General features: G+C 42.2%; 1 protein-coding gene across 2 annotated transcripts in view; it reads right to left on the bottom strand.

Moving 5' to 3' along the window:
* Positions 1 to 26,142, bottom strand: part of CABLES1 (Cdk5 and Abl enzyme substrate 1) — a 442,043-nt gene that overhangs the window by 223,434 nt on the left and 192,467 nt on the right. The window lies entirely within an intron of this gene.

Below are 26,142 nucleotides of genomic sequence, written 5' to 3'. Positions count from 1 at the left end.
TTTCCACACACTCCAGCAATGTTGCTCCCCCCCCGATGTTGTTTCCCCACACTTTAGCCTTTAATCCAGTATGGGGTTTTCTACCAAGGTTATACACCACTGCATAAAGACAAATGTTTGCATGCAGCCAGGAAAATCTTACACCACTTCAATAACATTGTGCATGGATTCATTGTCGGTCCAATGTAGATTCCTTATGCAAGACATACAATCATGTTCCCAAAACAAATGTATCTATAACTTAAGCAGCTGATGCTAAAGCTGCTTCAGAACTGTCAGACATCACTAGAAAAATGAGAATTATACCCACCAGGTAAGCACCAACTGTGTTTTTTCTAGCAATCATTGTAATCATCATGAGGTGCATTTTTGAAAGAAAACTGTGCTTAGCAATTTACTCTGAACCCCCCAGCTCCTGATGAAGAGCTTTACAGCTGTATTAATCTTCTGTCACAGAATACCTAAAAGGACTTTATTTCAGGCTGAATGCAATCAAAGAGTACTATCTTTACATAATTTACTATGGGGCCACAATGAAACCAAATAGGAGCACATGGGCCGTATCCATCAGCTACTTTTGAAAAACCTTTGGGTCTGTAGTACAGGGCTGCTCAATGTACATCCACGATTAAGGGTAGATATTAGGAAGTTTGGAGAAGCCTCAGATCCAGATCTTCAGGATATCCATAAAAGATACAAACACTGAATCTAGGTGGAACATAGGCAATGGTTATCCTGGAAATTAGTCTCAAATACGATCCTTCAGTAATGGACAACTCTGCTCCAATACATTCTTTTGTCAATGTGGGGAATGAAAACAATGATCTCATATTAAAATAAAGGCATTGTTAAGACAGATTTAGATAATGTGTGCATAAGAGTGAATCAATGGTCTACAACATCTGTTCTTAACCTTTTGACTTCTGCGAAAGCCCAATAAATCACTAAGGAAAGCCAGTGACCCCCACCTAAGCAATTTTTTGCGATAATACAGAAACATTAGATCAAACAAATACACAAATTAAGGAATGTTTCATTTAGTTCACAAACAAAATTATGCAAAAATCACAATACTTATTTTAATAAGGGGTTTGAGATTTTAAAAATGTAGTCTTACTTCTGAAAGACGAATTGATATGCTAGACTTTAGCATATCACTTTGCATTTTTTGCTACTGGTGCATGCTCTATTTTTGTTGGTGCATACCAGTGCTGTATTTGTGCAGCTAAGTTTTCAATTTTGCTTTTTTGTATGTTTATACCTTATAAATCTGTGAATACTATTAATTTTCTAGACAGTTGCAGACACCCTGGGTAAGTGGCCCTGACCCCCAAGGGTCCATGGACTCCATGTTAAGAACCACTACTCTGCAATACCAGTACTCGTAAGGAGGCGTTAAACAATCACAGAGTTGCATGGGAACCAATTCTTAGAGGATTTTGCAGGAAGAAAGAGCAAAATTGGGCAGGACAACTGGGTTAAACGGTTTTCACAGAGCTTAGACTACCCATAAGATGATACGCTTCATTATAGCAAAGATTTCCAAGAGGTTGAAAAGATTTAGAACCTCAAACTGGACAGCATTCCTTAGCCATTAAGGATCAGAGTTCTTCCAGTTATGTATCCTGGATATAAGGCCAACTTTATAGGGTCCTCAAGTTCCCAAACATTCCTGGCAGCCATAGTTCTAAATGATATTTTAGTAGCTTTTCTGAGGTTTCTATTCTTCCAGGTTGTCAAGACAGTGGAAGCCCCTCCAAACATTGGTGAAGCTCAAATTTGTAGTGAAAAGGGCATAAAGGACGAAAATGTATAAAGAATATGCTGAAAGACAGTTTTAGAAAATTTCGAATTTTTTCACCAAGTAAACATTTCACTGGTGTATTTTTAGTGTTTATCTCACAGTCTGAAATATCCGGTAGTACCCACATGTGCAAGGTTGCATGTTCTAAACTGAAGTGAGCAACAATAAGTTTGGTGGAAGTGAACAAGCAAAGGTTTTTGCAAGAATGTAATTTGGCCTAAACGTAGGAGATGATAGCTTTGTTGCTGCTGCTTAGAGTTGTAAGAGAAGAGCAGATTTTGTTAACTAGTTATATGTTCAAGCATCAAAAACTGTAAATGCAAGATTAAGGACCTGATTTAAAGTTTGCTGGACTGGTTACTCCATCGGAAAAAAGTGATGGATGTCCTGTTCACCGAATTACAAATGCCATAGGATATACCAGCCTTGCAATACGGTGAACGTTATACCAGTTATGTTTGTGATGGACTAACACAGTCCCCCAAACTCTAAATCAGGCCTTAAGTCAAGTGTCTCTCTCTCTCTCGCGCTCTCTCTCTCTTTTTCCCAGCAAGTGGGGTCTCGGACCAACTGTTTCAAGTTGGTTAGGTTAAATAATTCAACTAATTAGGCTTGGAGCACAAGAAGTCGAACCTTTGAGAGAGAGATATATGCCAGAGGTGGTAGAAAGACACTGTGGGGGTTATTCTAACTTTGGAGGAGTGTTAATCCGTCCCAAAAGTGACGGTAAAGTGACGGATATACCACCAGCCGTATTACGAGTTCCATAGGATATAATGGACTCGTAATACGGCTGGTGGTAAATCCGTCACTTTTCCGTCACTTTTGGGACGGATTAACACCTCCTCCAAAGTTAGAATAACCCCCTGTGTGTGTTGTTTTTGAACCTGTCATCAAAATACAATTTAAGAATTTAAAGATCTCAAGACTTGGTAAGGTTTTTTCAGGACTAATAAAGATTTGTACACCTATGCCACTCCTCATCCTTCTCAACTGCTGTGGCCTAGCGAATAGAATAACAGAATTCACACACCAGTTGTGGGTCCACCAAACCTTTTTAAACAAATTACTATCAATAAACAATGTGACTACAAGAACATTTCCCTTTTTAACCTGTGTCTTTGTTTGCAAACTAGAGAGGCCTTCAATGATTCCTCCGAACTACACTTTACTTGTATTACATTTTCTCCCACCTTAGCATGCACTTTCACTTTAACAGTAAAAATAGTGAGCTCAACATTGCCAGTTGCAAGTTATCAAATATATTACTAGATTTTTGAGTTCCCTGCTTAGCAAAAGTCGCAATAACTGGTTTTCCTGCCCCTTAACTATTTTTAATCCCATCAATACACTTTCATTTAATACTGCATGATGTTCTGTGCACCTGCAACCTTTAAACACACTAAATCTAGGTTACCTTTTCCTCAAAGACAGTTCTTTTCCAATCGTGCTCGAATTTTTGTTTCATTCCTTTTATAGCTTCTAAAGTGGTGAAAATACACACTACAGTACGCTATTCTTTTATTATTTTGTTTACTGTGTGCTGCCTGGAAATGTTCCAACTAGTAAATGGATGGTTGTCACGATTTTACCACTCTCTAGGATTCTCTGGTACACAAATTATATTTGCATTTTAGTAATTCAAGTTACGAGACTCAATTCAAATCGGTTCTGTCCATGCTCTATAAATTATATTACATAACTAAGTAACGATTATTGTACCTTAGTTCCTGAGTAGTAAAAGCTAGTGCTCACTGATAAACAGAGACAGTTGTACTAGCACCAGGAAATGCAATCTATTACGAATCTGCTATAATTATTATATACATTCATTTACAACTATGCAGTGAAAACCTGAGCTAATGTTGGTTTACTATGACTTTTCCTCAAACCTCTATGTTCTGCATATTGGTAAATAGTTCCAACCTTGAAAAACATACACTTACTGGTAGGGGGAAAAGATAAAGGTGTCACATTCACATGTTCATTTGCCCAGCACATATTGCACCAAGGAAGATGTGGTTTCGTCCCCTCTGCCATTCCTTGGGCTTTCAGCATTATGATTCTGCCCTAAGAGTTGTCCAATCTGAAACTTCCCTTCTTGTAGAGTTTTCTTAAGTAGGTTTTTATATGGGGGCTGGTTGATTAGAAAACGACCAGGGTTGATATTGAAGGTTATTAGTCAGTGGCGTACTTAATGTAACAATATATTGTTGAGGGTATTAAAATTGTGGACACTGCTTTCTAGTGCAGAGAGAAGAATTTACATAGTGGATTTTTTAGTCTATATTATGATGTGTTTGTAATTTTTTAGTTTTTATTTCCATATTATGTATTCATATTGTCCTTCATACATTTCGCCTATTGTCCTTAAAAATAATAATTTTAAAACACAATTTAAAAAAAAACAAAAAAAAACTTAAAGAGAGCCTGTCCATTACTCACCTTTACTTAGCATTGGTTGGCTCCCATGTCACTTTTGCATGCTTGCTTGCTTCCTATTTGCAAACTGCTCTTCCTGACGTCCGGCTTAGTCCTAGACTTCAGAGTCTTTAGTCCCTGCTGTGGAGCAGGGACCATGTAGCCCTTGCTGTGGTGAGTGTCCTTCCACTAGCTAACAGGTGCTCTTATTTATTTCTTTTTATTTATTTTCATTTAACAGCATGCACTCTGGAAGTGCATGCTCTGTAGTTCCTCTTTATCACCAACACCTTCTCATTCTCTGTGGACATAAACGTCCCCCCTACATCCCCTTTCCCTCTGTAGTGTCACCCAGGGATGCACGAACTGGAGGCAAAGTAAACAGCAGTCTAGTGAGTGCTCAAACCCCTGAGGACAAAGATGTCAACTTTACAGATTATGTGCATGAGTACCTCACCCAGTCTGTGTTTATTCTTTAAATTAGGCTATGTGTAGTCTTGTTTTGTAAAAATCAGTACCACAGGTACTGCCATGCAAATGAAAAACTTGAACTGGGAGCATTGAGAAAAGAAGGTCTGCGCAACACAAGCTTCTCTTTAAAATACACGTTTCCTGTTTATCGTTATGTAATGCCTATTTAAATCATTTACTTCTGTGGCATTAAGAATTTTGGCTTTAGTATAATCCTACTGTTAAAACTGTAATAAGTGGAAAGATAAACATGTTGATCATCTCTCCTGCTACTTTTCCAAATACAGTTTACCCAAATTGTTACACTTTAGAGTGATCTAAACATGGTGTTCCTTCCTTTTAAATTATGCACCAGCAGCCCCCTGATCAAGGAATCCAACTGAATTGCTTTACAGTCCAGCCGAGCCCCTATTGGTTCATGGGGAAAATGAAAAGATCCATTTTTACGTCTCAGCTAGACAGGGCATGTGCTGTCTCGAAGAGCCATGTTTTTTAATCTGCGGGCTTCAGCCCACCCATAGGCTTACCATTTGCTCACTCCATTGTCGCTGTCATAGCATTTCTCCCGATTTGTCCAGGGCATGCATGTGTCATGCCTCTTTTGGTGTTTAGCCCTGCCCCAGAGCATGGACCAAGTACTTGTGTCCATCTGCTGCTCCTGTTTTAGGAGCAACTTTTTTCTTTGTGTTTGAGCACTCCACACAAGTGTTTTCAATCATTCTGTCCTTCGTCTCATGTTGCCTCTTTCCCCCTTCCACCAGCCCCAACCCAGCATTCAAAAGCCCAGATTGCTCCCCTGTAAGCGTGTATGCATTAAAGTTGCTGCTTTATCCGAGTTCATATGTGCAGGAGATACTCCAGCATTCCAACACACAGACTGTTCCCATGTCAGCGTTTCCTGCATTAATGTTTAATACGTCCATTAAAATGTTTTCTCTAAGGAAGATGGATCCGGTTTCACATAGCTTTAAAAAAAACTAGGTGAATACCTTTTTCATTTGTAAACTTGCAACATAAATGCCACTGATATGAGACTTTTTTTTTTTTTTTTTTACAAGAAAAATGTTAAGGTGTCTTTACAGCTGCCTTAACACGCTTTGTACTAAATTGTGTGCTCTTGGGCTACATGGCTAAAAGATATTAACACTAACAAAGCCAACAGCTCTGGCATCACCGAGATCTACTGGCTTTGCCAGTGCTTGGTGAACTTCGAGTCAATGAAGAACGTTTCATATGAAGCAAGTTGCCTGGCTGTACTGTAAAAGCCACCCACTCAGTAACCTACATGGCACACATCTGCATATAGTCATTGTAAATGTTTATTCTGCTTCAACATACTAGCAGTTCAACACAAAATCTTTAAACTATTTCCTTGTAAGATGACAAGTGCATATATTTTAAATCCATTCCCATCATTCAATCCCTACGCCAAATTTCCCTTTTAAAATCCGCTCCTATCATTCTAGCCCTACTCCAAACTCTATTATACACACATGAACTCAAGTGCACAAACCTAACATAACTAATGCACAAGAAAACAAAATTGTACTGACCTACTAATCTTGGGTCCCAGAGTAGCTTGCTACTTGCCAAAAAGCGTTTCAATGCCTCACCAGAGGCGGTAAGTGTTATATAAATAGATTTACAATTGACAAGTGCTTGTGTTTCCAGTCCATCTTCCACATCTGCATGCATGTAGTGTATGTTTCCTCCCCTCTACACCCCTTTTCCCTTCAACAGCCCCATCCTCTACTCTTCGCCACTACACTACACTCTGCCCCACTCTACGCCACTGAACTCTATTCGGCACTACTCTACGCCATTGCATTCTACTCTGCACTACTCTACACCACTGCACTCTACCCTGCACAACTTTTACTCTATACCATTCTACACTATGCACTCTATGCCACTGCACTTTATGCCACTCTACTCCACTCTATTCTATGCCACTGTACTCTACATCACTCTACTCTTCTCTACTCTATGCCATTTCACTCAGTGCCACTCTACTCTGCACCACTGCACCCTATGCCAGTTCACTCTACTTTAAGTAGTGCCACACCATCCCACTGTATGCCACTCGCAGCCACTTTATTCTACACACCATTCCACAGTGCCAATCTATCCAACTCCATACAGTGTCATATACTCTACCCCACTTCTCTACTCCAATCCACCCTATGCCACTTTCCTCCAAGCCACCATACACCGTTTTACACAATGCCACTCTAGTCTACTCCACTCCACTCCACTCTACTCAATTCTACTCCATGCCACTGCACTCTACACCACTCAACTCTTCTCCAGTCCTTTCTACACCAGTCCACCCCTCTCTACACCACTGCCGGTCACTCTACCCCACTCCAGGCCACGCTACACAATAGCACGCCACTTCACTCTTCTCTACTTTACTGCACGCTGCTGTACAACATGGCTAAAAGACATCAGCAAACCAATAGCTCTCACAAAGGCAAAAACTATTGACTTTGCCTCGGCTTGTTTTATCTGAAACTTAGATTTCTGGCATATTTTAATTCATGTATTGTACTATATTGTCTGTTTTTATGGGGTTTCACCACCGAAATAAACTACTGAATTTAACAAGGGTGTCAGGTATTGTCACCCTTGTTTACCCAGTCCATGGAACAACTGGCACAGCTTATACCTGAGAATTACAACACAAGAGAAACTGGAGTGCAGGGAATAGTATAAGAAAGACTTCTCCGAGTAGCTTGTGAGCTCTGCAGATACCAGTAAGTAGCTCTCCTGTGTCCAGGAGTCTAATACATTAGAAGTGTTTGCTAGGTTGAATTATATGTATAACGTAATTTAAAACTGTGAATTCAAGATGAAAATGGGTGCATTTTCAGAACTCATAAGCTGATGTTTGGAGAAAATGGTTTGAATTTCCAGTTCAACAACCCAATCATTGACTTGGGTAACAAACATTGTTTTTCAGCTCCAAGATACCCTTGAAGTTGAATGTGTGCTTTACAAGTATGGTATGGAATACCTAAATATTTAAAGCTGATCTTTGAGTGATAAACCATGTGACGTTGCGTAGACTTATTATACACAGGGTGAATTACACACGGGGTGAATTACAGCTACGGCTTTTTTGTATTACTCAGCACCTCCTCTGCCATCATCCCTAAGTGCCACTACCCCAACCTCTCCCATCACAGCACTGAGACTACCACATCCTCCCCTGCCATCACCCTCATCCTTACCTGTCATTGCTCTCATCCTTATACGTTATAGCCCAGTCTCATCACGTACACACGCTGCCATCACGTTCGCTCCCCCCGTCATCACTTTCTACTTTCTTCACCCCATCAACCATTACCATAGCATCCTCTGCCAATACCCTGCATTGAAGCAGCTCCGCTCCCTGTCGTTTCTTATGGCTTTGGGGGACATGCTGGGCAACTGCTCCTCAGAAAGCAGGAGAGGAAGAGGTTTTCCTATTTCATCAGTACCCTCCACCCACTTAGAGCAGATCTCTATGTCTGCCTCACTCTGAGACACGTGCTGCTGTGCACTGCTGTCATGGGCCAAGAATCCTAGTGGCACTGCCAGGATGAGGAAGGGGGCACCCAGCTGCAGCCGAGGGGTCTCATGCACTGAGTCCCAAATGCGCTTCAGGGGAACAGCGTCCGGAATACCAGGGGTGCGTGGAGCTGCTGCCCGGGGAAAACAGACTCCTGGGCCACACTGCAGTGGGGACCGATGAGAGTGTAAGATTCAGCCACGCCTTGGAGTTCGCGGGGCCAGGTACACCCGCAGGGACAGCCGGCTGCAGCCGAGCAAGGAGCCCAAGGGGCCACAGACGGCTGTTCGGTGAGTGAAGATACCAGCAGAGAGGGCATGCTAAGAGAGCGAGGAGAAGCGGCACCCTGTGGGCACACATGGGAAAGGCTAGTTGGGAGGTGTTATATAAAAGTTGGTCGAATTCTATAAGATGGCCAAAAAAAAATTCTTAACCCGATTTTGTTATTTTCACCTTTTTAAAGCAACCTCCATGTCCAAATAAATCATTGCAAAGTACAGAAAAAAAACGTGTCCCTACATTTGACATTTTCATCCCAACAACCACTTCCCCGCCCAAACCCTCCCCCTTGTGCATGGCACGACATTCTTATAAAACGCAGTTCACCGCAAGAAACTATTGCAACGCGCCACATGCTATAGAGTGAGAAATCCATAGCTCAAAAATAGTACACTGCACGTGCCCAGCTCCAGCTTTAAGATTAAGGTAAATTTTAGGGGGAAAAAAAGACTTTAAAAAAAAAATCATCTGCGTAGCTTGTCACATGGAGTCACTGAGCTGTGCTACACGGATAAGAAACAGGTCTCGGGTCCGTGCTCTCTCCCCTCGAACAAAATTTCCATGGCAGTGAGAAGGAGCGGAGGAAGGCTGAATCTCCCCTGTCAGCCCTGCACACATCAACAGCGAATGCAGCCAACTATGTGCCAGCCTGCCACAGAAGCGCTTTTCCACCGGCTCCAAAGTTGCACATGAGGCACGCGTAGGCACGTTATTGTGCTGGTGCAGCATAAAATAGAAAGACAGAGGAATAAAAAGAATGTGATTCGTTATTTTCTGTTTTAACAGAATAGAAATAGAAAATCGCGAATACGGATATTGCAGGTTGTGCGGGAAAATAGCAAACCTAGTTGCTAAAATATGGGGGTGCTGATTAGCAGCTTACGATGATTGTCACTGAACATGAGGGTTGGGGACCCTGTGGCGGCTGATGACATTTTAAAGTGGTAGGGCTAAATGCCACGCGATGAGGAAGCCCAATTCTTTCAATTCTGGAGGGCAAATAGTGATCATAGCAAAAGGAAGAGCAACCAACTGAACTACCGTAACAAAAACAATGTGTAAAATACAAGCATTTATGCATTTCCAAAGGCAACAAGCTCGTGGATATTTTTACCTGGCAGACAAAAAACAAATGACAAGACTTGCTGTCAACCACCAGACAGCACAGAAAACGATTAAAACCTTCAAAAGTCTGTATTTAGACGTTTTTAAATAACATAAGAGATCCTGTGCTAAAAACCTTACTCCAAAACCCCAGGTCTCTGAAACTTAATTTAGTATCATTGAGCAGCACCACATCTCAGTGGGAGACCTCTTGGAAAAGCTCAGAAACAATCACCTTGACTTATTTTAAATACTTTAATGACTTTGTGGAAATAAAAATAACTGCAAATTTGTGAGGTTTATTTTTTTCATTTCCTGTTTACGATGTACTGGTGTATAAACGTGGATACTTTCAATACTAAGTATGGCCAGAGACACACAACTGTGCTTGATGCAGGTCAGGAGTGATGATTCAAGATTGACAGGCCATTACTTAAAAGTGAACTAAATTACTGTTTCTGGCACAGCAGCTCAACAGTGCAGACTTATTTTTTACAATTGTGACAGCTCATCTAGTTATGATTCGTAAAGGGCTACATCACTGTCAGTTGTCATTTGCAGTGCCACACACCCAGTGCTGTTCTCGCCCTGGCATGCTCAGCAGCAGTGCCTTCTCAGAGCCCCATGCTATTCCACTGCAATGGCAATCAGTGCAGTGAAAGTTTGCTTTGTTACAGCCCAGCTCTGCCAAGTTGCTCTTTAAAATGAGCATTAGACTCCTATTAAAACATGAGTCGGCTGGAGCAGGACAACTCAATGCTCAATTACAGACAAGGATACTACAGTCTTAGCCATAAAAACTCTCTGCTACTACGTTGGTCAGAGGCCTTTAAAGTGCACGTCAGATTGGGTTTGCAACAGCTTCTGACCAACCCAACATGCACACTTAACTTCACGATAGCCTTGTTCTCTAGAAGCAAATCAAGACACTACACAGATGGAACTGAGAAATTGCCATGCAGCCATATAATATTTTGAAAATAAAAGTTGAAAAAAACTAACAGTGCATCCATTCGACATTGTGTGGCAGCTCCTGGGTAGAGGGGCAATGCTTATTTGCCTCTATGGATGAGCCACCAGTGTGGCGACCCCTGATATAAGCTCTCAGACCCCTGGTATAAGCTCTCAAATCTCATGGATAAATTGGTTTCAAATGAAGACCCAGAGACACCCCTTGAGGCTCTGTTGTAAAAATTACAGAAATAAATACTGGATAATCTTAGGCCTCATGGTAAACGTGGAAATGTCTCAACATCCCATGCTGACGTTCTTAGGACAAAAGAAGGGGAGACTAAGGGCCCCATTTCCAAACAAGGCTATTAGATATTTAGAGATATACCTATCCTTGGGATACAATGATCTAAACAGGGCCAATTACCCTATATTGTTTGAGAGTCTTGCACAATATAGGGGTGTATAATGGAATTATTCAAATTCATGACTGGAAGGACAGCTGCCTTTAATATGAACCGCCTCCTCTACTTTCTACCCTTCAAAAAGAAATATCCAGGGTTTGCATGGCAGGGTAAGAACCTTATGATTGGCAGCACTACAAGTCATTTTGAGTTTGGCAGAGAACAGGCATGTTAGTCTCCGCTAATTCATGAATATGAAGCATACACACAATTGAAACACTAAGAAGGTTTCCAAACCAATGACATTATACATCTTTTAGGTAAAAAACAGTCCCCAAAAGGTCAAGCATAGGTTGAATAGTGGAGACATAGGTACCCTGACCCACATCTTGCGGGGATTGTAGGAAAATAGTTTGATTCTACGATGCCATTATAAGCAGCTAGATAAAAATCACAGGTTAGGTATGACCTCAAATGCAATAATATGTTCTCCTGGAAATTCTGGAGAGCAGAACATACCCCATTCACTTGGTGAGGAAGAAGAATCAATGCACACACATATCCAACAGTATGGAAAGGTGAGCTCTATGGGTGATGGAGAATATATCCCACTTAATAATACACATGATCGGTTGCTGATCATATAGACCATATTTACTTAAATATATGGTCTTGGAAATTATCAAGCTAACCTGCTTGTTGCAAAGTAGAAATTCACCAAAATGTAGATAACATATCGTTCCTACAGCAGCTCAGAATCAGTAGATGGCATGTCTTCAGATCAACTGGAAAAATGATTCTCTAGTATTCTACATTCTAAGCAGTCATAACAGCCCCTGCTCAGAATGTTTAGTCAAACAATGCACACAACTTAACACACAAGTATAAAACATGAATATGCAACACATCTCCCTCCTTAAATATGTTGGGTCTATGACAATTATGAAGCACACAAAAATAGAATAACTATAAATTATAAAATGTAATCCTTATATAAAATCCTAATACCTTACTGGAGTGCTTCTGTTTTAGCCTATTTCCACAGTCTGCAGTCACATTACAGGGGTGTGGAATTTATTAAAATATCTACTTGTCCAGGGGACAGGTTGCTTCTCAAATCTACTTGTCCTGTAAAAAGATCTACTTGTCCCTTTGGTGCCATGTAGTGTGGCGACAAATTATGGCAGCAATTAATAGCCTCTCTGATTATGCCAGGGCTACTACCATAGTAGGGCTTGAATACTTGGAGTTTCAATCCCTACTGTAGAAATTTCCTTATTTTGCCACCTTTCTGCAGATCTGCATACTGGGGCTGGAGGAAGCAGTAAGCAATAGTTCCAGGGCTGGAATGCCTTTGAGTCTGCAAACCTACTAACCTGCATGTTTTAAAGATTTTTACCAGCTTCTCTCTAATATTTTCCCATAATAAGAAAGGTTGGACATTTACTCCTGACAATGGCAGAATTAGAACTTCTTCCAGGGTTGGGAAGAAAGTGGCTGGAGGGAAAATGAACTTGCAAATGCTCAATAGATTTTCACATGAGCAAATCTACACATCGTATTTACCCACGCTAAAATACAGTTCACAAATATTTTATAGGGGTACGACATATACCATGGGTGCACTTTTGTGACTTTCTTTAAGAATTTGGGGCCACAAGTAGGTAGGTTCAGATTTGTGACCTGCAAATTGCGAGTCGCAAATCCGAATGTAGGATGGTGTCCTTGACACCATCTGTGATTCGCAAGGGCTTCGCAAATGCCCACATCATGAATAATCATGAGGTGGGTCGCAATTTGCGACCCCCTCACGAATGGTGGCCTGCTGGAGACAGCAGACCACCATGTCTGTGACTGCTTTTCAATAAAGCAGTTTTTTTTGTAATGCAGCCCGTTTTCTTAAAGGAAAAAGAGATGCATAACAAAAACGAAAAATGAAACGTTTTCGTTTCATTCTTTCAGAGCAGGCAGTGGTCCACAGGACCACTGCTTGCTCTGAAAAAATGTTTACAGTGACATTCACAATGGGAAAGGGGTCCCATGGGGATCCCTTCCCTTTTGCGAAAGTGTTAGCACCCATTTGAAATGGGTGCAAACTGCGATTGGTTTGCGCCCGCGTTCGTGGTCACAAAACAATCCTACATTGCACTGCGAGTTGCAATTAGGAAGGGAACACCCCTTACTAATTGCGAGTCGCAAACCCGTTTTGTGATTCGGTAACCAGGTTACTGAATCGCAAAACTGGGTTTGTGCATCGCAATGTGCTTTTTGCACGTCGCAAACAGCGAAAGTCGCTGTTTGCGACATGCAAAAAGCTACCTACATGTGAGTCTTGGTCCCTAATTAGGTCTGGTGTTAACAAAGACATTTTGTTTTTATTAAACTTCTATTTTTCTCTCTTTCGGCTGGCTTTACTGTGAGTGATCGCATTCTGCTCTTCCACAAGGAGCATATTGCCACACAAAGTAGTTTTGTTCAGTGTCAGGAACTACAGTGGCAATCAGTGACATAACGAAACTGGAGGGTGCCCCTTTGCAAAGAACATGGAGGAGCCCCCTCTCCAGACTCACTCAGGGCAGGTGCTGTGCTGACGGGGCCCCCTGGAGGGCGGCTGCGGGGCCTTTGTTATGCCGCTGGTGGCAACGTGTGCTTTAAGAGTTCAAAAACTTTTTTGGGGGGTTTTGCCAATGTTTGTTACAATGTTGAGGGCCTGGTAGCTCCCACAACAATAAAGTGTTACAAAAGCCATGTCAAAACAAGACACGCATTGATGAAACTAAAAGACTTATAAAAATATGTCAGATCAGTTGGCTTTGTCAGTGTTTGTTTATTTTCATGCTTCCCATAATTGTGTTGAAAATGGTTACACTGATTTTCCATTAGAAATATTTTTGGGAAATACTAGCATGCATCAACACATTTTACTAAATGACACTTCATTTGCATATAATCAGAGAGCATTCTGGGAGCATTATACTTAGCCTCTTAGCCTAAACTTTTCAAACATGTGTGTACACGTTTTTTTTTTTTGTACTGGAACCAACGTCAGTAGTGAAGTGTGACCTTAAAACATTTATTTACAGCACGCACCCTAATAATGAAGGCTTTCAAATAATGAACCATAAATACAAGTTCGAACAGCATTATCCTTTGGAAACACATTACCTCAACTGCAGAGAGTTCAACTCTCTGTAAACAGGCAGCCAAAGGGTTTGTGCTGCAGGGGGTTGGGCCTACTTGTCCCAAGGACAAAGTAAACATAAAAAATTGTTGCCCTTGACCCCAAACAAGATGCCCCGGGCGATAGGAATTCCACATCCCTGCATTACTTTTCCCAAGTACACAGTCAACTTTGAAACTAAATTCCTGCAACCCTGAAGTATGCCTTGCAATGTGTGCATTGACATTCCACCCAACTCTCAGTGATAATATATTTACAAAAGGCTTATGATCTGTTCTCAATGTGAATCGACTAATCCACACAGTTTAAAAAATGTTAAATATCGCAAAACACATGCAAACAACTCTTTCTCAATCACAGCATATGTTCTCTCTGTATACTTAAGAGTCACTGACGCAAACACCACATTTAACACTTCCTTTTCACACTTTTGTGATAATACTCCTCCAACACCATAAAAACTTGCATCAACAGTGAAGATACACTCCTCATTCACGCAGAACAGTTTCAACATAGGAGTTTCTACAATATCCATTTTAATTTGTTGAAATGCTTCTTGTTGTCTATCGGGTCAGACAAATTAAGCATTTCTACTTGTCATTTCTCTCAAAGGTTTCACTTTAGTCGCAAAAATCCTTAATAAATACATTCTAGTACTCAAACAACCCAGTGAAAGCGTTTTTCCTTGTTGTCTGGCACCTTGATGGTAGCATCAACAAGCAACTTCTTAGGCACCACCCCATCTACAGGCAAATTATTACCTAACTATTCTACAGAATTACAAAATATTTTGCACTTAGTTCCTTTCAAAGTTAGCCTATGTTTTTCTAACCTTTTACATACTTCTCAAATATGGCCCAAATGTCCTTGTTATTTAAAAAATAAAAATAAGGATATCATTCATGAAGCATTTCACAAAACTATCAACATCCCTGAATATGTTGAACACTGGCCTTTGAAAAACTGGTGCCACAGAGGCGAAATCTAAAGGCCTTTTTTTAAACTGGTGCAGCCCGTGTTGTAAGAAAAGCAGTGAAATATTTAGAATCCTCAGTTAATTGAATCTGATAAGCAGACCATACATTTAAAGTACAGAAAAGTTTAGCCCCCTCCAACAAATGTACAGACAGAGGATGACAATCTACTAAGATTTTTGCATTCAATACCTCAGGTCTACACACAATCTCAAGTTTTGGTCTGCCTTTTAAGCCAAAACTATGGAAGACACCCATTCAGAAGTTTCAATCTCCTCAATTATGCCATCTTTCATCACATAATTAAGCATTTACTTAAACTCTTGTTTCACATTTATCAGCACACCTCTTAATTTCTGTTTCACTATTAACACATTTCCTTTTATCTTAATTTTATGTCCCTAATTTGTTAATTTGTCTGTAAACATTTTAGGAAAATGATCAGTCACTTCACACTGATCACTCCCTTCCGTAACAAGTAACTCAGGTTCCTAACTTCTGGGTTTAAAATTATTCCTAACCTTCATGAATTTCTCCACCCTAAAACATTCACACCTTTCATTGCCCCATCCAGCTTTATTTGAGCTACCCTTTCTTTGAACTCGAGTACGACACGCTCATAACCGATGATCTGAATAGTGGATCCATCAAAAATATCTGCTATGATGTCAGATTTTGTAAGTTTCTCTAGATGTAATGTGTTTCCAAATTTCAATAGAAAATATTCCTTGGTGACGATAGTCCAGGGAGAACCTGAATCTGCAACACGTTCTATAGCAATTCCTACAATCTTAGTAATACACTTAGGCAGACATTTATTGTCCTGGTCTTCATCACATTTACCAAAACTCATAATTGACAAGACAATACCTTTGTTCTTTTACACTCTACCGCACTCACAAGAGTGCCCTATCTCCTTACTCTCATTATCACACAACCTTTTTCCTCTTTGCAGTGCAGTGCTTTTTTTAGTCTTTAAAAACATGGCCACAATCTCTGATGCAGCCATATTTTTGCCAATATTTGCCAATGGCAAGACATTGGCCAAAAATATTTTACTAAATGCTACATTTCTAAGACAAAAATTGATGTTTGCAAAGCAGTTGTCAAGCTATCAAAAAGCAGCACGACAAACAGAATATGACACAAATGTATTTGGACAACAGATGTTCTTCGGTTTTCCTAAAAAGTCTGGATCAGTGACAAAAACACAAATAAAATGGTTCTTTTGTCAAATTGTCTTCTTGTTCTGTCCTTTAACTAGTTGCTGTTAGGGTGGTTGTTGTTCTCAGTACATAGCTCGCTCTATGATACTCACTGTAATCATATGGTACTTCTTGTAGTTTGTGTATAAAGATGATATCTCACAAAACTCCGGAAACTAATTTTCTAGTATGTTGTTTTACACTATGTATGTTGTTTGGTTATATTTTACAACTGAGACTGCCAAATTCATAAGCAGTTTCGTTCTACAGTCTATCACTCAGAATCAATGCCTCTACTGATATAGTTTACTTTTATTACAACATTTTTAAACAGTAAGTCCAAACTTGTATTACATGCACATTTAGATGAGTTTTTTTAAAATATTAAGATATTTACATTGGACCTATTACCCCACCCCCAGTAAGTGTTATTAATGGTTTCTGCATCACAGAAAACCTTTTCAATCTCCTAGTTAGGGTTAGCGCTTAGCACATTCGACACTCCACACAGCAAAACTGTAATTCTAGTTTAACTATACAGTTTAACTATACAGTTACTTGCTAAATGTCCTGAACAGTTTCATCATCATCATCTTTAGCATTTGCGCCACATTTACGCTATTTTCTTTTTAACCACCAGTTTGCTATTGTTTCCCATACTTTTAAACGAGTGTGCATTTGTCCACAACGGATCCTTACTACCTATGCAAAATGCCACAGCTCTTTCTGCCAGGGATTTGCTAATATCATAAAAAGTCTCTAAAAATAACTGTCATATTTTATTAAAATGTGCTTTCCCTGTTAAGAAAACGTACCAGTCTAATTCTTACGTTTTCTCTTTAGAACCTAGCATTCCAAAATATATACAAATTCACTTCTGGTGTTACTATTTTTGCAATCAATTAGAACCTGCACTACATTTTCGATCTTTTCTCCAAGCTCACAGTTTCTACCCTCTATGTAATAGGGTGGTACTTTCAGAATGTACCGCTATACTGCTATTTTTTTCTAAACTTGTTTTTACTGACATTTTTAGAATACAAAGACACACCATACCATACTGCTGTTCAACTGGCTGTGTTTCCTAGTATCGTATCCATTCTCTGTTATCACCCTATCATGGATAATATAGCTCCAAACCTTCTCCAACTTTTAAGCTCAATTAGCACTCGGCATTTAGTCAGCAGAAGAAATCTGAAAACATGTTTTGGCTGTACACAAGAAATTAATGTAGTACTGGAATGGCTGTTTGTGTCACTTTCGTCATGAAATTAATGTTTGAAATTAACAGAACAATTGAAAAATAAAATTGTGAGAGAAATGTTTTGCTTTCCAGATATATTACACCAAGCCATACTGTGCCACAAACCCCTGTGCAGTCAGCAATGCCATGTAATTTAATCTTATAGGGAGGACTGCCTGCTTTAGACTGTCTCTGTTAGGGTTGAGCACAAAATTGAGTAAATGGGAAAATCACACATACATGTGCACTTCTGGGCTCATTGTGGCACAAAGAGGAGAACAGGTATACACTTGCTTCAGTTGGTTAGACCATAAGTGATGAGTATGCTGTAAAGGTAGGCAGGAGAGGGTGTTTGCAGAGCAGCTTCAATTAAACAGAATCAGGATAGATGAAGAGATTGTGGAAGACATGACAGACTCAAAAGCACTGCCCTAAGACTTGACTTAGACACACCTTAGATCATGCTGAATAAGAATAATAATAGAAAATATTGTACACTCTGTGATAAAAAAATAAGATGGAACTGGAGATTGTAATGATAAAGTCATGGCAATTTTGACTGACTAGTGGTGAATGATACATGGCAGAACTGGGACTGTATTAGAATTGTTCCTTCAAGGGAGTTAAGTCTTCATTGTTGAACAAAGGCGGTACAGGCTGGAAATTAAATTCCCACATTATCGAGGAGCATTGTAACAAAGATGAACAAAAACGAATATCATTATGATCATGTTGTTGGGACAGCAATGTCCAAAATGGAAAGGCACAATTCTGGATTCAGGGCATTTGCCATACTGAGGCACCTGGAAGGGAAGTCACAGACTTTCTTACAGCACTGACTGGTTCAGGGATGAAGGATGCTCCTGGGTTGGGTTACCCTAACTATTACACATAAAATGGCATTACTGTTTTAGCCATTACACTAAAAAAAGGGTATTTCTTATGCATCTTTGTAAGAGTCATTGACCAGTGCAACATAAGAATAATGAGCCTTTCTAATACAAAACCTTCCTGTTGGTAATATGATAATTGTCTAACTGAGAACATGCTTATTATTTTTTTTCAGTGAAAGTGACGATCTTTTTCTGGTGACATTGCTCCGCTTTCATGCGCTCATCATTGAATGGCATTTATCCTATCTTATATTTGACTAATAGGGTACAATGATATGCCATTAGATGTTGTCTCAGAATCGCACTGTGCTCCTCTACACAAAGTTTTGTTGTGGTTTTTAGTTGAGGATATGAATGTTTCTGATATTTGAACTTTCTGGTGTCCTGTCTGTATGCTATTAAGTATAGGAATTACATTACATCAGGACAATGATGATACATTTTTAGTCTCATTTTAATGTTGAGTTGTGGTTTTGTGGTATTTACCTGTAATATTTTTAATGGACATGATTATCTGAAGCAGGATTATTGTGACATTGTTATTGTTTTCTGTGATGCATACCTTTACAATTTTATCAAAAATCGAATAAAGTTTGTTATTGATTGATATGTGAGCTGTACTTGGACTACTCTTGTACAGTTCTTTTCTTCTAAAATTCCTGTGAGTAATTCTTTACATATTTGCTTCCCTATAGAGGCTCCACTCTCCTACTGAAGACCCTTAGTACTGAATATTTGAAGGGGATCGAAACATTGACTGACTTAGGTGGTCATTCCAACCCTGGCGGTCCATGACCGCCGGGTTGGAGGACCGCCGGAGCACCGCCGACAGGCCGGCGGTGCTCCAATGGGCATTCCGACCGCGGCGGTAAAGCCGCGGTCGGACCGGCAACACTGGCGGTCTCCCGCCAGTGTACCGCCGCCCATTGGAATCCTCCAAGGCGGCGCAGCTATTTGCGCCGCCGAGGGGATTCCGACCCCCCCTACCGCCATCCAGTTCCCGGCGGTCCGCCCGCCGGGAACCGGATGGCAGTAGGGGGGGTCGCGGGGCCCCTGGGGGCCCCTGCAGTGCCCATGCCACTGGCATGGGACCTGCAGGGGCCCCCGTAAGAGGGCCCCTAAATGTATTTCACTGTCTGCTGCGCAGACAGTGAAATACGCGACGGGTGCAACTGCACCCGTCGCACAGCTTCCACTCCGCCGGCTCGATTTCGAGCCGGCTTCATCGTGGAAGCCTCTTTCCCGCTGGGCTGGCGGGCGGCCTGAAGGCGGCCGCCCGCCAGCCCAGCGGGATTGTCAGAATTACCGCCGCGGTCTTTCGACCGCGGAACGGTAACCTGACGGCGGGACTTTGGCGGGCGGCCTCCGCCGCCCGCCAAGGTCAGAATGAGGGCCTTAGTGTTTGGACTGAGTATCATCCATCACAATGTTTTGATCACAAAGTGCTATGAGTAGGACTCCCAGCTTTCCGTTTTTACTAACTTTTACACATAAATACAGACAGAAAACAATGTGTTTTCGGTCTGTATTTATTTTTTAAAAACCGAAAAATTAAGATAATTGTGCTTCTTTGAAGTAACTCTCTGTGCTGTCTTTAATAAATTCCAGGTCAAAAGCTGTGCAGATAGACATTATGGAAATTTAAAGAACACAATGCCATTTCATTATATAATGGCATACATCCACATACACTGGAAATATAATGTTAATATTTATCTGTAGGTGTATTGTTATGTTATATTTGGCTGCAACATTTGCTTAAAATATGACGGGCATCAAAGCATGAATGAGCATTTATCAGTTAAATATCTTTACAAATATACACAATTTTGCTATTTCACTTATTCACAAAAAACAAATAAGTATGGATAAGTACTGATAGCTAAAAATGTGGCTAAAAAAAAAAAAGTAAAAAAAAAAAAAAAACTAAAAACAGGAGCTGTAATGAGGAGTAAATGGTTCAGAAACAATTTATTGTACAGCCAAATACTTTTTCACTCTTAAGCATTTACAGCATGTGTTTATTGTGTGCTTGTCTTTCAAAGCCAACTGCACTGCCAAGAATCTCCTTTTATGTCAATAGCTGACATACGTACGCTCCAATATATATTCTATGAACTGTGAGAAACCCACTAGTTTGTCTTCTTACCTAGGGCCAATTCTTCATAAAGAAGTATACTTCATCAGCAAATTCACACATGAACGGCTTAATGGAAAATTGTGTGTGTGTGTGTGTGTGTGTGTGTGTGTGTGTATATGTGCGTGAGAGAGAGAGAGATGGCTCCCCCATGACCCCTCCACACCAAACCTGCTTTTTGACACATGACATTTACACATACATTGAGAACTCCAATGTTTAACCAAGCGCTGCAAGTTCATTTTGTACACTTATGTATTTGGTTCTGTTTATGTTGGACTAAACATTCTGAGAAGAGGCCGTTCTGCCTGCTTAGACTGTTGAATACTGGGGAATGACTTTTCCAGTTTATCCAGACCACCAATGTTGTGCTGCTAAATAAAGACCTGTTATCATACGTTTTGGTGAAGTTTGGTGAATTTCTACTTTGTAACAATGGCGACAAGTTCCAGAGGAGTATCAGTTATCTTTTAAGCAGCACAGGAGCAGTATAGACTCTGAAGAATTTATCAAGGATTGAGACTTAGCATTGGACATTTGGATATTGGACATTACGCTGTTACTAATACTTCTTATACCTACTGACCTCCGCAAACTTGTTTTTTTATGGGATTGCTGAATTGCTCATTCAGTAAGTGCAGTGGTGTTTTGAAGTACTCACTGCATCCTTTGAAAACTTTTATATAGCATTCTAGCAGCACCTGGAGGTATAGTGAGTAGTGTTCCTCAGCTCGTGAAGGAAGGCTGTAGCTAAGGGAGCGTATTCGCCTGTAAAACGTTACATTATCAAGTAAACTCACAGAAGTCAGCATGTGCATGGTCATGTGAACCACGTTGTGCAAGGATTGGGTATCAACACAGACCAAGTTTAGAGCTACAGCACGACTGGATGGGGAATTGTTTCCGCCTACCTCTAGACATTTTATCCACACCTTTTTGCCATACTACTTGGTGTAATGTGTAGGAAAGTACCATCTTTCTTGGCATGTTACCCCCATTTTTACCTGTATGTCAGTATGTTTTTGCCTGTCTCACTTGGATCCTGCTGGTCAGGACCCCAGTGCTCATAGTTTATGGCCTAATGTGTGTGTGTGTCTGTGTGTGTGTATAGTGCTTAACTGTGTCAGTGAGGCTCTGCTAACCAGAACCTCAGTGCTTATGCTATCTCTGCTTTTAAAGGTGTAACAATAGGCTAGTGACTTCACTTACCAATTTACCAATGACTGGACCCCCCCCCCTTATAAGTCCCTAGTATATGGTACCTAGGTACCCAGGGCATTGGGGTTCCAGGAGACCCTTATGGGCTGCAGCATTTCTTTTACCACCCATAAGGAGCTCAGACAAACCCTTCCACAGGCCTGCTATTGCAGCCTGGTGAAACAGTGCACACACTATTTCACAGCCATTTTCACTGCACTTAAGTAACTTATAAGTCACCTATATGTCTAACCTTCATTTACTGAAGGTTAGGTGCCAAGTTACTAAGGCCCTAATAATGAACATGGCGGTAAACACCGTTCCCCGCCGTGGCAACGATGAACAGGAACCCACCATTGGCGGTGAACAGAAACTTGCCATATAAAGATGAAAAAATCTGAGTCCGTCAAAAATTTCCCAGCCATAATTCACCGCCAGGACCTTGTAGGTGAAAATGCAGGACATCCCACCCCACCACCGCCGAGCACACAAACTCCCTGCCCTCCAAATAATGATGCACAAATCACAGCGGTGGTTAGTGGAAGTCGAACGACCACTGGCGGTACAGACTGCCACGGCCAGCAATTGAACCCAATAGTAAGAATTGCACATATTGGCAAGTTTGAAACCCACACACCTGCCACACATCCACAACACTATAAAACACTCAGACACACCCCACAATCCTTTGCATTGCCAATAGGACAACTGAGATCAAGAACTCCACAAGCAGACATTGAACGCCAAAACACACAAATCACACACACAACAGCACCTTCACCTATATTCACACAACACACCACTCAAAACACACACACACACCATGGCGCCCCCCCAAGCACCCACGCTTCACAGAAAGGGAGCTAAGGACCCTGGTCGATGAGATACTGAAGGTCGAGCCACAATTATTCTGGGCACAGGTCCAGCACACACCCATTGCCAGGAAGATGGAGTTATGGCAGACCATTGTCAACAAGTTGAATGCAGTGGGACACCATCCATGCACGAGGGACGACATCTACAAGAGATGGAATGACCTGCTTGGGAAGGTGAGGTCCATGGCATCCCGGCACAACATTGCAGTCCAGAAGACTGGGTGAGGACCTCCACCAACACCACCCAACTACACTGACTGGGAGGAAAAGGTACTGGCCATCCTGCACCCTGAGGGCCTCACTGGACTCACTGGAGGAACAGACTCGGGTAAGTCTACAATTACCCCATATCCATCACACCTGTAATGCATGCACCACCCCATCCCTCCAACATCCACCAGGACCACTACCCCACACTACATCCAGTCATCCTGCATGCCCACAAACACACCAACAGGCCCACATACCTCCCCCTGTGCACAGCCACCTACGCCTGCAAGTAATCACAAAGCCACTACACCACCCACAATGCACCTCCACATCCTAAGCATAATGCAATGGCAACCTCTCAAAGGCACCCAGCATGGCCCAAAAGTGGAAAACCTGCACAAAACAGCCCAGCCCTGTGCACCCCATCCGATTATGGAATTGTAATAGACATGTCCATTCCCCCCAACAGGCACCACCACCCATGCCACCCTGACGGACAGGACAAGGAGTGGCAGTGCCCCACATGGAGACAGAGGCACCACCCAGGAAACTGGAGAGGGAACCCTGGACGGTGAGGAATACCCTGGCCCCTCACACAGTCCTGGACTGTCACCATCCAGCAGCCCCACCCAGGACACCACTGACACCCCTACCACACACCCACCAACATCAGGCCAGGGCAACAGAATCCACATCTGTGTATCCAGGCCACAGACTGGTGGAACACAAGGACAGAGGCCACAGTCATCACCTACCAACAGGCAGGAAGACGATGGCCCCAGTACAAGTGGTACTGCCAGACCTGTGCAAGGGACACAGGCACAGGGGGCTAGGCCCAGTGGGAGGGCATCAGTGGCCCATTGGGGAGGCCACAGGACGGATGCTGCAGCCCAGGACGTGATCTCTGAGGTCCTGGGAGCATACCACCATACCCAGGACAGATTGGCCCAGATTGTGGCCACCCTGGAGCAGAGTCAAAGGCTGCAGAGAGCCCAACACCAAGAGACCATGGAGCAGTGGAAACTGCACAATACAACCATGGCCACCATAGCAGGTGCACTGCTGCACCTTGTCCCAACCCAGCTTGAGTCCCCACAGACCAGGAAGCCCCTACTACAGGCCAAAGTACAGCCCAGCCAACAACAGCAGCAGCAACTGGACTTGTGCCACCATATGAGGACACACAGGACAGGAGACCTGCACATCAACCCGTACAGGCCAACACCAGGCACCCAAACGGTCCCTCTGGCCCAGATATGTCACTGGAACACCTGCCAAGACCAAGGCCCCCTCTAAGAAGTAACTCTGACAACAACTGTCCTCCAGCTGTGCCACTGAACCACCGTCCACACCGTGCAATAACAACCCCAAAAACTGTAAATTACAGATGAACATATTACCACTGCCAACAGTCGCTGAGACCATGTAGCCAATATGGACATCCACCAGTAGCCCACTCCCATCACTGTAAAGAGCACCATGGCATCCCTGACACCAAATAAAACACCTGTTCACCAATGTAAATGTCCCCTGTCATTATGATGAATCAAATGGAAGTGTGCATGCAATTGTCATTGAAATCATTTATTCATTTCTTAATTGCAGGAATGTCACCCCACGCATAACATGGGGTTGTGCAAACAGAAATGTAAAACAAGTTATCCATAATGTCACATGTCCTATGCAAACCTGGTCACAGTGACAATGTCTATAAACCCAACACCCCCATCGAGGATAAGACATACCATCAGTATGCTGCACAGAGAGCAACAGCATCAAATAGTACCACTTAGTTATTGGAAGTACAGTTGGATCAGTTGGTTCCTGGAGTGTACATCTTCCCCCTCCTCATCATCACCTTCACTCTCATCCCCTCTGTGAGGAAGCTGGTCTGGATATACAGCCCCCTCCTTCTCCAAGAGGGGAATAGATTTCCTCACAGTCACGTTGTGCAGCATGCAGCAGGCCACCACTATTCTACACACCTTTTCAGGCTCATAGGCCAGGGATCCCCCAGAAATATAGATGCAATGGAATCTAGCCTTCAGGAGACCTATTGTTCGCTCTATCACCCTCCCAGTACGTCCATGGGCCTCATCGTAATTCCTCTCTGCATCTGTCCTAGGATTCCTCACTGGTGTCAGGAGCATGTTGGGGTAGCCAGAATCACCTGCAAAAGGGGGCAAAACAGGACTGTCACTGACAACCCTCAGTTGCAGACAGCCTGGCTGTCTGCTATGTGCCAAAAAGTGTCAGACACACTTACCTATGATCCATCCCCTGTCCCCTTGTAGTTGTTCTTTCATGTGTGGCACACTGCTGTTCCTCAGCACAAAGGAATCATGGACTGATCCAGGGAACCTGGCATTCACATGTGAGATGTACTTGTCTGCAGTACACACCAATTGAATGTTCATGGAGTGAACGTTCTTCCTGTTTCTGTACACCTGATCACTTACTCTTGGGGGGATGAGAGCTACGTGGGTTCCAACGATGGCACCTATCACATGGAGAATGTTGGCAAAGGCATAGAAGTCTGACTTGATGGCAGGGAGGTCAGCACTTTGGGGAAACCTCACATAGGACTGCAGGTGTCATACAAATGCATTCAGGAATTTGGACAGTATAATGCTAAACATTGGCTGTGAAAAACCTGCACCCATGCCCACTGTCACTTGAAATGAGCCCGTGGCCAGGAAGGAGTCCAGAGAGCACTTGCACTTCAGTAGGGATGGCATGCTGATTCGGATTAGCCGGGCTCAGTGCTGTATCCAGCAATTCACAAAGTTCATGAATAGTAGCATGGTTGATTCTGTAAATGATAACGATGTGACGCTCCACCATGGTCCTCAAATCAACAAGTGGTCTGTACAACGATGGGGCCCTCCCTTGCCACACAGGTCTGTACCTAGGAGGAGTTGAGAACACATGTGAGGAGCACATATACATCTGCCCAACATGTTAAATATTCAGCACTGCTGGCATTCAAGTCGATGACACATATGCATGGTAGGATGTTAAACTGGAGTGACATGTCCTCAATGATATATCAGGACTGTTGTGGTGAGTAAATGTATATTTGTTCATGTCTATGGGGGTTAGGGACAATAGGGCCTGCATGGGGCAAATGAGAAATTAATAACTGCGTAGTAATGGCCAAAATGTCTGCCCCTGTAATCCAGAAATGTTGTAGTGGAAGTGACCTCATACCGATAGCGGTTGGCGTAATAGCGTAAGGCG

Source organism: Pleurodeles waltl, chromosome 2_2, assembly GCF_031143425.1.
Source record: "Pleurodeles waltl isolate 20211129_DDA chromosome 2_2, aPleWal1.hap1.20221129, whole genome shotgun sequence".
In the NCBI taxonomy this organism is placed as follows: Eukaryota; Metazoa; Chordata; class Amphibia; order Caudata; family Salamandridae; genus Pleurodeles; species Pleurodeles waltl.
The sequence above is the reverse complement of the archived record's forward strand: the minus strand, read 5'-3'. Positions and strand labels throughout refer to the sequence as shown.